The following is a 6000-nucleotide window of genomic DNA, read 5'->3' as shown; positions in this document are numbered from 1 at the left end:
AATCACACTAGAGGCGCTTCAGCAATGTTTACTCTGGTCGACACACGTGCTCCTTAAAGATGCCTGTCGTCAACTCTTTCCCAAAAGATACTTGAAGAGCCAATCTTAGAGGCCGACGGATAACGAGGCCTTAGACCTCAAAGAAATTATAACAGAAATTTGGCGTCGTCATTCCCAAACTGGTTGCCGGACGAAATCCAGGGTTGATAATAGTAACATAAGATACGTACGGCAGAATTCCCTGCCATAAATAAAATGATTTGGCTAACGCCAATGTAACGCGAAATAGGTGCAAAGAGTTTTGCGATAGGAAGCGTAAACCGAAAAAAAGGAAAAAAAAAAAAAGAAAAAAAGAAAAAAAGAAAGAAAGAAAGAAAGAAAGACTGACTGAAGAAAAGGAGAAATTAGAAAAAAAATCTCTGGTGACTTGGCCAAAAAAAATTCTGTTCATGTGATTTTTCTTGCCACGTGACCAAACAAACAGAAAAAAAACGAAAAAAAAAATAACACTAGAAAAAAACCCATCCCCTGCCCGGTTTCGAAGCTAGGCCCTCTTCATCGTGAAACTAGCGCGCTATCCGTTGCGCCAACATAACTTTTTTTTTTTTATTTCTTTATTGCAGCCAACATAACTTTTTTTTTTTCTTTCTTTATTGCAAGTTGCGCCAACATAACTTTGCCAGTAATGCTCACGCATTCCCACATCATAGGCGAAAGCTTAGGTGCCTTCGCAGTTTTTCATGCATGTGTTATTTTTATTTGTGGCAAGGGTTCACGTCCAGAATGCTTTTAGAGTTTTCGACCAAAACGAGTTTTCTTCATCCGAGTCACCTTCTAGAACCAGTAGACCGCACTGGGTCGTCCGGCTAATCAAGCAGCTATTTTCAAATTCTCTGGCGTGCCTGTCCTCGGATCCGAGGTCGCCGTTTGACAAGCTTAACTTTCTTCCACCTGGTAGCCGGAACCACCACGGCCAGCTTTGTTCCGTCCCCACTCCCTCTCGAGAGGATGGCCTCGCCCCGAGGCTAATCCCATTCTCTAAACCTCCTTCCATCCAACGCTTGACCTTTCCCTCCCCGTCCCCCAGCTTCGGGAGAGAAGGTTCTTCTCTGCAGAACGTCCCGTTTGTACGGCGGCTTTAAAGTTCAGAGATTGTCCTGTCTTTATCGTCCCTTTTGTGTCTCCACTTTTTAATGTTTAAAAAGTATCAACACGCTAAAATAGGACAATTTCCGGGATTTCATTTTCATCCCCCAAGTGTGATGCGGGAACCGCGCCATAGAGCCACGGTCGTTTCCGCACTTTGTTATCGCTAGGATTTGACAGTGCTCAATCACAATGCAAGACACGCACAGAGCCACGCTCGCTTTTGCAATGCGCCGCATAAAGGAATGTCCAAACAGGACACGACTCCGACAAATCGTGAAAATTGAAGCGGGCTTGAAGCGGGCGCGTCCGCTTCAATTTTCACGATTTGTAGGAGTCGTGCGTTTTGTAGTGTCCAGTTTGGACACCCCTTAATAATGATATATCTTGTTGAGACGTGCGCACATCCGTCTTGCGCAGTGTTAGCTCAATGGCAGCACTTTCTGTAAAGGCGAATTCACACCGGGGATAGCAGTCGCGCGATCCAGCTAAATCGCATCGCAAAAAGAAAAAAAAAAGTAATTAGTTGGTCAATTTGGCGTGCGCGATGAGCGAGTCCAATGCCTTCGTTGGCGAGTCGCGTCTCAAAAACTCTCGCTCCGAACGCCGTTGGTTGGCTCGGCCTCTCCGCGACTAGAGTGCATCGCAAAACGTCGGGTCAGCAAGCGACTGCTCAAAACCCGTCACTTTTTGCCCGGGATGGTCGCTTTTGCGATGAAAGTTATGGCGCGACTAGATCGCATCGCCGGTGTGAACGCGCCATAATGTCGAACCAGTCTCACGGCGCGTCCCGATATTGGCTTGTGTACCTACGCGCGAGTAAAACATCTGGCACAATTTGCGTTTGCAAAGCCTGCTCCAGCCGCGTCAAAACATTCAGCCAACCTTTGGACTGCAGAAATCAAGAGACAACCAAAATAAGATAAAGTTGCCAGCCGAATAAAACTTGATTTCTATTTAATTAAGATGAAGACCACCCGCGTACATCAAATACCTCATCAGCCGAACTCCAAGGCAGTAAGCCTAGTTCTGGCACTTGTTTGGCACCTTTGGCCCGTCGCTGCCAGATCACAGCCAAACTATCGGGAAGCGAAGCCTAACTTGGGCACTCGCTTGGCGACTTGGGCCCAAAGATGCCAGATCTCAACCGAACTACAAGGTAGTAAGCCTAACTCTGGCACATTTGTGGCGATTTTGGCCCGAATGTGCTAGGTGACAGCCGAACTGTCAAAAAGTGAAGCCTAACTTTGGCATTAGTTTGGCGATTTTGGCCCGAAAATGCCAAAGCTCTGCCGAACTACAAGGTAGTAAGCCTAACTCTGGCACATCTGTGGCGATTTTGGCCCGAATGTGCCTGGTGACAGCCGAACTGTCAAAAAGTGAAGCCTAACTTTGGCATTAGTTTGGCGATTTTGGCCCAAAAATGCCAAAGCACTGCCGAACTACAAGGTAGTAAGCCTAACTCTGGCACATCTGTGGCGATTTTGGCCCGAATGTGCCAGGTGATAGCCGAACTATCAAAAAGTGAAGCCTAACTTTGGCATTAGTTTGGCGATTTTGGCCCAAAAATGCCAAAGATCTGCCGAACTAACGGGCAGTAACCCTAAATTTGGCATTTGTTAGGCGATTTAGGCCCGAAGATGCCAAATAATAACCGAACTACCCGGGAGCGAAGCCTAAGTTTGGCACTTGTTTGGCGAATTAGGGCCAAGATACCCAGACTGTTGCCAAGGGAGGTCAGGTTTGGCAGTACTTTGGCTTCTTCGGGCTTTTTAATGCCCTAAACTGCCAGACGCAAGCCAAGTTTTGGCCCATAACTCGGTGCTGCCTGGGTAGGGACTTGGGGCAAACGAACCCTTTCAAAGATGCGACTATACATAAATTAAATAGACAGTGCCTGTGCCCGTTCGAGTGAACACCGACTCCCAAACATTCATGCTGCAGTCGTGATCGGCCTTTAGTCCAGTTGAGATTCGCCGACCGGACAACCGTTCTGCCCCATCATATCTCTGCACCTGTCCTCTCGACCCTGACGAATGAGCTAACTACCCAGAAACAAGTGTTCCTTTCATACGGAAAATATCCAGACGAAGTGCAATTGAATATAATTTGGAAGGATCCATTGCTGGTTTAAGGTCTTGTCTAAGTTTAAAAGTTATAGTTGCTGAACTGCAACATGCTTTCAAAAATATTCAACAATTATTCGCTTTCGTTCTCTCGAGTTGCATCCAGAACACGTGAAAACACGAGTTTGGGTTGGCAATGCCGCATGTGCTGCGCTCTGGACATTCTAAATATACGGCGAACAACCGACGAACTTGCCTGGCAGCGTTCGTTTCGCTCGCTGCGTCAACAGTGTTTTGACGCCGCGAGCAGCATCGAAGCCGCCGGGCCATTTTTGTCGCTTGTTTGCAACGTACTTGCTCCATTGATTTAAGCCGCTCTTCCCGTTGCCGCAGCGGTTGAGCACTAGCTCCAACCAGAATGTTTGCCAAGGCAATGTCTTTAAGCTACCCTAAATCGACTGCTCACGTAGTGTCGGTCTGAAACCCAAGTTTCAGAAAGGATAGTGCCACCACAATTTTCTAGATCAGTGGTTCTTAGCCATGGATGTGTCGGGGACCCCTTACGGACCGCTGGCAGTGAGGGGGGGGGGGGGAGGGGGTGAGGACGTTAGTAAGTTAACACATCTGGAGCATGAAACAGGTGCCTTTTATTGCTACGTAGCAGAAAAACATAAACCAAAGGTGCCACATCACTTCATTTCGGTCAGTTGATCAAAACGTGCCAACTAAAAAAGAACAAATTTTTTTTGTTGAGGGTCTTGCGGACCCCAGAAGTAGTTTCGCGGACCCCCATTTGAGAACTACTGTTCTAGATACTGACCTCTAGCGTGGTCATCCGAAAGGTTTTAATTCAAAGAGTTCATCCACGACAGGTAAACTGATACAAAAGCTCTCAAGATCAATATTATGTTATCAGAGTTTAGTAAAAACGACAACTCCACAAAAAATGTAAACACTCCTCCCCCCCCCCCCCTGCCGTTTTACACCGAGGAACCGCCCCCCCCCCCCCCCCCCCCCCCTAAAATGGAGGTCTGGATCCGCCCCTGTATACATATGCATAAATAATTTCAGATTAAAATAAGCTCTACCGTGCCCTCTTTCCCCGTATTGTTTTCTTTAACAGTCCGAAATATCTGGAAGGGGGAAGGGGGGGCTGCAGCCCCCGCCCCCCCCCCCCCCCCCCCCCCCCTCCTCCCGTTTTTCTTCTTCCGTCGCCTATCGTATAATAGAACGCTCCTCGACCTCGAGTTGTGTCGGCTTCTGTGCTTTTTTGCGAGGCGTTTCCTCCGTCCCGGAAAATAAACCTCCAGGACAATTACGAACTTAATTTACTATATGTCAGCGTCACTCGGGCGGTGTTCGATCGGATTACTACCAGCGTGCAACGGGTGGGGAGGTAGTTTGCCAGGTCGCTTTAAAGGGATACTTCAACGAAATTTGAAATATTCCCGTCGTGTTCAAAAATAGGTTGAATATGATCCACAATATCCATAAATGACAATCGCGCGTTTGTATTTTGATCCTGGTGGCTGTATTTTTCGTTATAAACGGCCCACTCTGGCAAGCGCTCGGAGAAGGCCCAGCTTAGAGCACGTGACATCCAGCGCAATCGTGACGTAGGTCGTCTCAAGACGAGCAAAGCTACGGCGAGGCAGACGTCGAGAGGATGGCCTAGTCGTTCCAGCCACCGAAGCGGCTGCTTTTGTACGAATTTTGAGTGACGGGTTAATCTTCTATAATCTTCTAGGGGGACAATAGCGACTTCTGCGACACACAAAAGGGATTCTCGGAAAAAGGGGAGTTCCTCCTTCCCCCCTTCTCTCGTCGTGGCCGGAGACGAGACAACCTCCGTCACTAGCTGTCAAGGTTCCTAGACGAGCATTACAAACGAGGCGTTAGCGACATCCACCAGGTGCTCTTTGCTAATCGTTCAATTCGTTTTAAAATTCCTTTTCGAGACTTTTTTAACAAGATATTGGTATGTTCCATGTGATACTGCTCTTTTGAACAGATATAGACCAAAAAATGAGCGCCGAAATTTCGTTGTAGTATCCCTTTAAAGTTTTTCTGAGCTTCAACCTCCTGCCCGCCCCTGGACGCTTCGAACTGGATGAGGATCGTAAAACAGTGCGTTTGTGTGATCACTACTGTGTGATACACGCTAAAGACCTTCCCCCCTCCCCCCCAACCCCGGGGTACTGATCTATGGTCACACGTCACTCTGCATCTGCACTAGCAAATATTCCACCACATCCGGGACACTCGTCGTCTCATTTAATTGCCTGACCCAACTTCGCGGAGTCTAAATATCCCACCCTATCTTTTCTAAACCTGATTTTGTGAAAAACAGTGAGTTGTGAAAACATTATTTGAAGCTGAAACTGTGGAGGAACATGAAAACCGGACTTCAAACTTTAAAAACTTGGACCTAAACGAAATTCAAAACCTTCGAATTTTTTTTTTTAAATTTAGCGTTAAAAGAGAATCGAAACCTTCGAACTTTTCGAACTTTATGTAGAAAGAAGTACGAAATATTCGAATTTTTCGACCATTATGTTTATACAAATTCGAAGCGTTCGAAATTTTCGAATTTTATAACCAAAGAATTTCGAAATCTTCGAATTTTTCGAATTTCAGATCTGAGGAAATTTGATATTTTCGAATATCTCGAATTTTGAAGTTCGGAAAGGTCGAAAACTTCGAATTTATCGAACCTAAAGTAAAAAAATATTCGAAATAATCGAATCCGAAATTTTAGAAACCGTGAAAGCTTCGAACTTTTCGAATT

The sequence above is a fragment of the Ixodes scapularis genome, unplaced genomic scaffold, assembly GCF_016920785.2.
Source record: "Ixodes scapularis isolate PalLabHiFi unplaced genomic scaffold, ASM1692078v2 PGA_scaffold11__112_contigs__length_91849675, whole genome shotgun sequence".
Lineage (NCBI taxonomy): Eukaryota > Metazoa > Arthropoda > Arachnida > Ixodida > Ixodidae > Ixodes > Ixodes scapularis.
This window is presented reverse-complemented; position numbering follows the sequence as displayed.